Raw genomic sequence first — 10002 nt, 5'->3', positions numbered from 1 at the left:
GTAAAGCATGTTATAAAAAAGCATTTCATGTTCAAATACATGACTCTTGACAAGCAACTGTTTGCTTGAGTCCATTCCCTCTCTCGCCCGTTCTTCTTTCAGGTTGCGGTCCTCCTCGCCCCCACGAATAACTAGGACCTGCCGGTCGGGTCAAGACTATATTGTCCCATACATGCAAAATAAATAAATGTATAGTCAATTTTATTGCAAGTTGGTCTGACCCTTTGATGAACACTTGAGAAATATTAATCATAAGCTTTTATTATGCTCCTCATCATAGGACAGCCATTCTGAGGAAGACACCTGAGAAGTAATGTGATTGCACTACATTCTCTCAAAGGTGCACACACACATGTGCACACATGTGAATGAGCACCAGGTCTGTTAGCTGATGCTGACATCACATCAGTTATGAGCACATGTGTGAATCAGCTAACCCTGAGATCATGTCAGTTATGTGCACATGTGTGAATGTGCACCAGGTGTGTTAGCTAGCACATCATGACAGTTATGTGCACATGTGTGAATGAGCTAACACTGACAGCAGTTATATCTTCCATGGCTCACCCTTCTTTTTGATTGCCCACAGACTGTGAAGGATAGACTGTAGTCTGATTTTGTTGCTGTGTCCCTATTTCTTTCTCCTGGGTTGTTTTTCTATGATACATAATGTTAGTGAGTCTGGTGTAACTAAGTCTTGATGACTGTACATTGCACGTGGTGGAAGGAGAGAACTGACTGCTGAATGTCGTTCTCTGAGCTCCACACTCATGCCAGTGCACCTATGCACACGTTCACAAGCACACACACACACACACACACACACACACACACGAATGAATGAATGAATGAATGAATGAATGAATGAATGAATGAGAAGAAAGCTTAAATGAAGTGTATTCTTGCACATAATCCCAGAATTTGGATAGTAAAGGCAGGAAACAGTAAAAAACAGAAGGAGAAGGAGGAAGAAGGGGGAGGAGAAGGAAGGCTAGGAGAAGAAGGGAGGGGAGAGGAAAAGGGAAGGGGAAAGGAAATATGAGGAGGGAAGGGAAGAGAAATCACAAGGAAAGGAAGGAGTTTGAGGAGCAGGCTATAAGATGTATTTACTAGATACCATTCTAGTCAGTCGCAATGTGACCTCATTTGACCCTCATTCCAAGCCTAGAAAGTGATCCTTAATGCCATCACCCTTGGGTTATAGAAAATTAAAAAATAAATAAGTTTTAAAATTACCTGAAGATATAATTAAAACAGTGAATGGAAGAAGTAAAATGGAAACAAAGAAAGATTCAGGAATCATGTTTTCCCCATTTGCTAAACCACTTCTTTGGAAGAGTCCACTGGATCAAGTACATCTACACCTCTGCTCATGGTAAGTTAGCACTTGGAAACCAAGAGCTGTGACCCCACTATTTGGGGTTACAGAGATGGTTCAGCCAGAGAGTTTAAATGTCTGCACTGGGGGGCAGTGGGGAGATGCCCACTAAGATGCCCGATAAGAATGTTTTTCAGTGATGCATGAATTTCTCCTGATTCTTCAATAGCTCTATTTACAAATGTCCACGGTCCAGGTCAGTGTGGGTATCAGACGAGGAGGCTACAGTTGGCACTGAGGGCTGGAGGGAGGGACATTCCGCCTATTTATTTCTAAGCTGCTGTCGAGATGTTAAAACATCAAGACAAACTTCTCTTTCATAGCAACTTTCTTAGGCTTGGTGCCAGGAAGCACTCACTGCACTGCTTTATGCCACCAACAATGTCCTCCCTGTCCCTTCTCATCCCACCAGATGAGACCAGCCTCCTCCCACAGCCAGATGTTAGTGATGCATGCCAGGATCTGAGTAGCCGGGTACTCAGGGAGCAGCATCACCCAAAGTTAGGGAGTGGAAAGAAATGCAACAGCCTAGAACAGAAGCCTGTGGGTCATGACATTTCACGGGGGTGGGGGTACAAAGGGGGCATCTTAGACCATCAGAAAACACAGATAGATACATTACAATTCATAACAATAGCAAAAATACAATTATGAAGTAGCAATGAAAATAATTTTATGCTTGGGATTTCACCACAACATGACAAAGAGTAGCGGAAATAGGAAGGTTGAAAACCACTGGCCTAGAATCTGCACAACTACCCCTGACCCCCGAAAGTAACCATAGCCAAACATTAGATGGAGCTCAGGGAGTCCTGTGGAAAGTGTAGAGGAAGCATTGAGGGACACAGAGGTGATAAGAACTCCACAGGAAGACCAACAGAGTCAACTAACCTAGACCCTTGGGAGCTCCCAGAGACTGAACCACCAACCAAAGAGCATACATGAGCTGGACTTAGCCCACACACAAACATATGTAACACATGTGCAGCTTAGACTTCATGTGGGATCCCCAACAAGTAGAGCAGGAGCTGTCCCTAACTCTGTTGCCTGACTGTGAATCTCATTCCCCTAGCTGGGCTGCCTTGTCTGGCTTCAGTGGGAGAGGATGAGCCTAGTCCTGCAGTGATTTGATGTGCCAAGGTGAGTTGGTACCCAGGGGGACCTCCCCCTTCTCAAAGGAGAAGGAGAGGGAACTGAGAGGAGAGAGGAGCTGTAATTGAGATATAAAGTGAATTAATTAATTAATTAATTAATTAATGGAAAAATGGGAGGAGAGATCTTCTCTGCTTCCCTTTCTTCTTCACGCTGGGAGTAATTTTTCACTCAGGGAGAGTGATTGACATATGGGGGGAAAAGTGTAGAGCACCAGTCAGCTATAGTCAATTGTCAGAACAGAAATATCTACATACGGAACAAGACAAAATTCCCAGGCCTAGCCCTGGAAAATACTCCCGTAAGCCCCCACCCTATCCTCACACAGAAATCTGGAAAGTCTTAGATGAAGCAAAATAGCCCAAAGTAAAAGACAAGCACGCTGTGTTCTTTCTTACGTGCTATCCCAGATGTTCGCTCTTACGTGTGTATGCCTACGTGGATGTGAGTGTTGGTATAGGTCATGAAACTAGAAAAGAGACCACAAGGGTAGAAAAGAGGTTTGGAAGAAAAGAAGGAGGTGAGAGAATTTTTTGGCAAGAAGGTGCAAAGGGAACTCCAGAGCATGGGAGGAGCGGAGGGGTGGAAAAAGAGTGGGGGATCAACAGAAGCAAGTTCTGTGATTAAACACCATAGCCAACTATATTGCTTTATATGCTTACTTCAGACAATTAAGGAGGTAAGGACATTAAGGCCTCCAGTGGTAAAGTGCTTGCTATGAGAGCATGAGGGCCTGAGTTCAGATCCCACCGCACCTACACAAAACGCTAAGCATGACAGTGCAAGTCTACAGTCCCAAAACTGAAAAGGGAAATACAGAAGGATTTGTGGGGGCTTGCTCACCAGTCAGACTAGCCCTGAGGCAAGCACTGCGGTCAGTGAGAGACCTAGACTTAAAAAATAAGATGAAAAGGGATAGGTGTCAACCTCTAGCCTGGAGAGAGAGAGAGAGAGAGACAGAGAGAGAGAGAGAGAGAGAGAGAGAGAGAGAGAGAGATGTGTACACAGAGATACATACACATACATACACCCATACAGGGAGAGACGACAAATACACACGCATACACAGAGAGAGAGAGAGAGAGAGAGACAGAGAGACAGAGAGACAGAGAGATACATACACCCATACAGAGAGAGACACATAGACACACAGAGAGACATCCACACACAGAGATACATCCACACAGAGACAGAGACACAAAAAGAAAGAGACACACACACACAGAGACATACACACATACATACACAGAGAGAGAGAGAGGGATGGAGGGAGGGAGGGAGGGAAGGAAGGAGGAAGGGAGAGAGAGAGACACTAAATAAGTATATAGTGTTGGGGTGGGGGATGGCTCAAAGGGCAAGAGTGTTCATTGTGTGAGCATGAGGACTCATGTTTGAATCTCCAGCATCCACATAAAAAACCTAGGTATAGGCCAGGCAGTGGTGGCGCACACCTTTAATCCCAGTACTTGACAGGAAGAGGCAAGCAGATCTCTGTGAGTTTAAGGCCAGCCTGATCTACAGAGTGAGTTCCAGGACAGCCAGGAATACATGGAAAAAAAAACTAGGTGTGGTTGTGCAGTCTTATAGCCTCAACACTATCTTGCAGGTGAGTGGAGGGAAAAAGAGTCAGGCTTTCTGGCTGCCAACCTGGCTTGAAGTTCAGTAAGAAATCCTGTTTCTAGAAAATGTAGCAGAGAGTGAGAGAGCAAAACACCCAACATCCTTTTCTGGCCTCTGTACACATGCACAGGCATGTGTACCTACCCACATGTGCACTTATGCAATACATGCACACAGATACACACACACACACACAGACCCACACACTTACACACACACATACACACTCCTATTTCCCCAGCATGCACAACCATACCCAATTTTATACAGTACAGGTGTGCAGGCAGATAGTTCCCAGGCCCAAGTATACTACGTCCCCAGCTCCAGCAGTTTTATAAATGTTTGAGGAAAAAGCTGTATTTTTTAAGCCTGCCTCCCAGTTTGGCTATAAAGTGCACTGCAGTAGCTAGAGCTGATGAGAACTGGGCTAGACAGCAGTGGAAGAATGTCAAGATGTTCCTTTCCCACCTCAGTTCTCATCAAACCCCTTAGAGGCTAAAAGGTGGGCTTTAGGGTGGATTCCACGGGGATACTGAAGGATGGTTCCTCTAGTAAAACTACATCAGAGATCAAAGAGGAATCCAGGGTCCTGGCTCCCCTCTTCCCATACTGAGCAGAGTCTAGCGTGGAAGGCTTGAGACTCAAGACCAAAACCCTTTAAGACACGTTTTTGGATAGACAAACTGACAAGGGGGACCCAGCAGAGGCTGGTGATGCCGGCCTGTAACCCAGAAGCTCAGGAAGCTGAGGCAGGGGGATCAGTACAAGCTGGAGACTAGCTTGAACTACATAAAACGAAGAGGAGAAAGGGAGGGGGAGAAAAGGAAGCAAGAAGAAGGGAGTGTGAGCAGACTGTGTGGGGAGGAAGAATTGGAAGAGGAGGACGAAGAAGAAGAAAAGAGGTTAGAGGTGTGACTCAGTGGTAGTGGGCACTTGCCTCGCTTGTATGAGGCCTTTGGTTCCATCAGAATGGCCAGACATGGAAAGGTTCTGCACTAGTCTAAGGTTATTTTCTGAGATGCAAAATCAGGAAGCAGAAAGCCTGGCAAAAGTAAGTCCTTGAACCACCCCTACTTTCTCAAGAAGGCCTTTGCCTGAGGTAGTCCAGGTGCACCCTGATAACATCAGTTGAGGTGAACTGCACCACAATCAATGTTCTTGATCAGGCGCGGGTTGTACTGGTCCCATCCAGTATCTGTCACCACCTAGCGACCACTTGTAGCAGTTACAGAGGAATTGGATTTTGTGCAAATCCAATTCTCGGAAAAATGACTGGATGAAGAACAGGGTCTTGCATTCATGTGTGAGTCTGTGTATGCAACGCAGTGTGTGTGTGTGTGTGTGTGTGTGTGTGTGTGTGTGTGGTGTGTGTGTGGTGTTAGGAATGTACACAAACGTGCATGTAGGTGTACTCACCCCATTCAGGTATTTATAAAAGCCAGAGGTCAGCTTCAACACATCTTCCTCAATTGCTTCTTCACCTTATTGTTTTGGTTTTGTCAACAGGGTCTCACTAAGTAGCCTTGGCTGGCCTACCACTTGCTATGTGGGCTGGCCTCAGACTCACAGAGATCTGTCTGCCTCTACCTCTTCATGCCAGAATTAAAGGTGTATGCTACCAAAGCTGGCTCCGTGCTTGTTTTTAGGTCAGGGTCTGTCACGGGAGCTGACCAGCTAACCTGGCTGCCTGGAAAGCCTCCAACAGCCCCTAGCCACCCATCTCCATTCCCGGGGTGGTGCTCAGCAACTAGTGCTGGATTATAGGTGTGCCCAGCCACATCCAACTTTTATATGGGTGCTGGGAGTGCAAACTCAGGTTCTCAAGTACTTTACCCACTGAGCAACCTCTCCAGCCCCATCTTCGTGAGATGCTCAGCAAGAACATGCAGGCATGCATGAGACCCACAGCAAATTGCCTTCCCCTCAGACTTTCACTTTTGTGCTGGGTGGATCCATTATCTAACGAGGGGAGGAAGGGGTGGCAAGTCAATTGCTCTCATTGATTGAAGCGGGGTTGCATCAGGATGTAACTAACCTTGAACTTTAATGTTTCCTTTCTTTGATCCATAGTTAAATTCTGGAGGAGGCACCCTCACCAACACCAACTTCTAACTCTGTACCATGTACCAGGTGTGGCAGAAGACTTCTGAGGTTAGAGTTACAGACAAGATCTCAGTGTGACCTCCAAGGAGCATGTACTATCCTTGCTGACCCTAGAAGCTTCAGGTGGCCCATCAGGTGGTGGAACCAGAGTCTAGGCAGTGTGATTTGTTCTGCCTCTGAAGCACTTTGGCCAAGGCTGGGAGATAGGAAAGATGAATTCCTCCAGCCCAACCACAGAGTGGATGGGTATGTGGGCACAGAAAGATGCATTAAAGCACAAACTGTCACCTGGGGAGTCAGTTCAGTCAGTAAAGTGCTTGCTGTGCACATAATGGGGCCCAGATTGGATTTTTTTTAATGTTAAAAACAAAAACAATTTTTAAAAGCCAAGCAAGACAGCACATATCTGTAATCCCAGGGCTGGGGAGGCAGAGACAGGAAGATGCTTGGCTTGCTGACCAACCAGTCAAGACAAACCTGTGAGCTTCAGGTTAAATGAGAGATCCTGTCTCAATATAAAGTGGGCAGCCATTGAGGTAGACACAAGACATCAACATATAGCCTACACACACACACACACACACACACACACACACACACACACATATATATATACACACACACACACAACAGAGAAAGGGAGACAGAGACAGAAAGACAGAGACAGACAGAGAGACAGAACCTGCAGTCCTCAGTGCTGACAGGGTAACCCAGACACCCTACTGAAATAAACAGCTATGCAAACTAGCTAGTGAAAACAAACATGGAAGGAACAATGCTTGCAACATCCATAAAAGTCAATAGAAGGGGGGAAAAAAGGTATTGTGGCACTTGTGGTATCCACGGAACTGGTGAAGAAGAAACGACATCCACTTGTCTTCAGTACAGCCCTGGATTCCAAAAGAAATCCTGACTTCTGTATAAAGGAAAGCTAAGGTGAATAGCATCAAAGTCTGTCTTATTGGTAATAGGGCATGGATATGTGAAAAGAAATTTTCTCTAAGGAAAAAAATTGATTGAGGTTTCTTATTTATACTGTCCTTAGTTCCCCCTTTTCCCTAAGGAAGTGGAGAAGGCTGCCCCTGGAGTAGTTGTTAGGGCATGTGGGAGATGGCTTAGTAGATAAGATGCTCACTGCACAATTGCAAGGTCCTGAGTTCAGATTCCCAGAATCCACAGAAAGCCCGATGCAGTAATAAAGTCTCACTTTACTATTTCTCCTTTCTTTGCCCCACCTTGAGATGGCCTCCGCTTGGAATATGAAGAGGATTCTTCCTTTCCGTAGTTATTTCTGTGTGTGTGGTGTGCACGTTCCTCAACATACTTATGTCAGAAGACACCTAGTGGGGTCAGTTCTCTCCTGCCACTGTTTAGGGGGATTGAATTCCGGTCATCAGGCTTGGCAGCCTTCCTAACTGAACCTTCTCACCTGCCCACAGTTGGAGGATTCTTAGAGGTTGTCCTTACCTACAATTCAGTTGTTTTACTGAGATACTTAAAGAGAGACTGGGGTCAGACAGGAGATGCCTCAGAAGCTCCCACAGAGACCAGCTAGCCTGGTACATATACTGGTGAACAAGACAGAGATTACTTCCAACAAGGTAGAAACCAAGAACCAACACTCAAGATTGTCCTCTAATATCTACACACACATGTGAGCATGTGCACACCACCCACTCACCCACATGAGAGCATGGGGGTGGAGAGAGAAAGGGGGAGGGAGGGAGGGAGAGGGAGAGAGAGAGAAGGAAGAGTGAGAGGGCAGATTTTAAATGTTTGGATTAAAAGAACATGGTTGGAAACACTAAATCAGATAAGATGGCTTAAGGCTAAGTGTGAGCTAGCTGTACTAACTAGAAAAGGGGAGGGACAAGGCTCTAGAAAAAAAATCACAGACCCTGTTGCAGGCTCCTGAAGGCTCCCTTAGGGAGTAACCCATAAGAGAAGCATGCTTGGCCTTTCCCTTAGTAAACTTGATAGTGTGTGTGTGTGTGTGTGTGTGTTCATACCTTATACATATTCTTGTTTGTTTTGGGTTTGTCTGTTTGCTTTTTTTCTTCTCTATGTAGCCCTGGCTTCCCTGGAACTTGCTTTGTAGACCAAGATAGCCTTGACCTCAAAGATCCGCCTGCCTCTGACTTCTGGGTGCTGGGATTAAAGGTGTGAGCCACCACCACCCAGCCCTTTTACACATTCCTGTGTCTAATATAACTCGGAATGACAACTGAATTGTAGCTAGGGACAATCTCTAAGAAATCCTCAACTGTGGGCAGGTGAGAGGGTTCAGTTGGAAAGGCTGCCAAGCCTGATGACCAGAATTCAATCCCCCCAAATGGTGGCAGGAGAGAACTGATTTCCAGAAGATGTCCTCTGTCCTCCATGAATATGCTTACGCAGGCACACCAACCTGCCAGAGCCTGCTTGGCACCAGTTCTCTCTGAAAAGCAGAGATGGGGTGGGGGGTGGGGCGGAAGCATTGGCAATTTTGGGAAGCAAAACTGAGTTTCACAAGAGCTAAAATATTGCTTACCTTTTGTAGTATTTAACTTCCTTAACTCTTTGCTATTCTAGGGCCAGAAACCACTGGCTTCTGGTGATTAACACCTGCTGTTAAGGGGGAGGGGGGACTACTCTGGCACTTCGTTCTTTTCTTGAAGGTCTCCCCCCCACCCCCGTGAGGGAGTTCATTAATTCCTTGTGAGCCAGAAAAAAAGTCATGAAAAAAAAACACTTTAAAAAGAGGCTCGAATCTTTATTGCTAAGAGAAAGAAAAAGGGGGACTCTTTGCTGCTGCTGAGTTTTGGGGGCATATTTCTGGGGCCTGCTGGGAACAGGACTTCTAAAAGCAAGTATGTCTGGAAGGCTGTGGTACAAGGCCACTTTTGCTGGCTACAAGCGAGGTCTCCGAAACCAAAGAGAGCACACGGCTCTTCTTAAAATTGAAGGTGTTTATGCCCGAGATGAAACCGAGTTCTACTTAGGCAAGAGATGTGCTTATGTGTACAAAGCAAAAAAACAATACAGTGACTCCTGGAGGCAAACCAAACAAAACCAGAGTGATCTGGGGGAAGATAACTCGGGCCCATGGAAACAGTGGCATGGTTCGTGCCAAATTCCGAAGCAACCTTCCTGCAAAGGCCATTGGACACAGAATCCGTGTGACGCTGTACCCATCCCGGATTTAAACTAATGCAGAGTAAATAAATAAAAATAGATTTGTGCTCTTAAAAAAAATAAATAAAAAAATAAAAATAAAATAAAAAGAGGCTCGAATCTTTATTGCTAAGAGAAAGAAAAAAGGGGACTCTTTCCTATTGATATTCTTTGTTTTTTCTTACTATCTCTGGATAAATGATCACATAGTATTCCAAGCATCTTTTTTCCAAAGGTTCATAGCAGGTTTAAAACATAAACTCAAATCATAAATTGAATAAGGAGTTACAGCAAAAATATGTCTACATGCATTTCCATTTAGATTGGTACTTAATTGAACACTCATTATCTTCTAACTCTGTAAGTTCATTAAAAGTTTAAAGCAATAATTATGTTATAATTCAGCACGGTTTTGTCAAAAGGCAAATCATCTGCTTTGTTTTTGAATTTTGAAGTTTTGTATAGATAAATCCAGGCAATATTTTGTCCTTGCACCTACAATAAATTGTTCATTTCCAATTTATGGCCTTTAGTTAACAGATAATAGTTTCACAACTGACCTAGAAGGAATGTTTTTCCCTAATCGTAAATTTGTT

The 10002-nt window shown here is 44.9% G+C and overlaps 1 pseudogene; it reads left to right on the top strand.

Moving 5' to 3' along the window:
* Positions 1–9104: 9104 nt before the first annotated feature.
* LOC114634145 lies at positions 9105–9479 on the top strand (annotated as a pseudogene).
* The last annotated feature ends 523 nt before the right edge of the window (positions 9480–10002 follow it).

Source organism: Grammomys surdaster, unplaced genomic scaffold (genome assembly GCF_004785775.1).
Source record: "Grammomys surdaster isolate TR1022 unplaced genomic scaffold, NIH_TR_1.0 880, whole genome shotgun sequence".
In the NCBI taxonomy this organism is placed as follows: Eukaryota; Metazoa; Chordata; class Mammalia; order Rodentia; family Muridae; genus Grammomys; species Grammomys surdaster.
The sequence above is the reverse complement of the archived record's forward strand: the minus strand, read 5'-3'. Positions and strand labels throughout refer to the sequence as shown.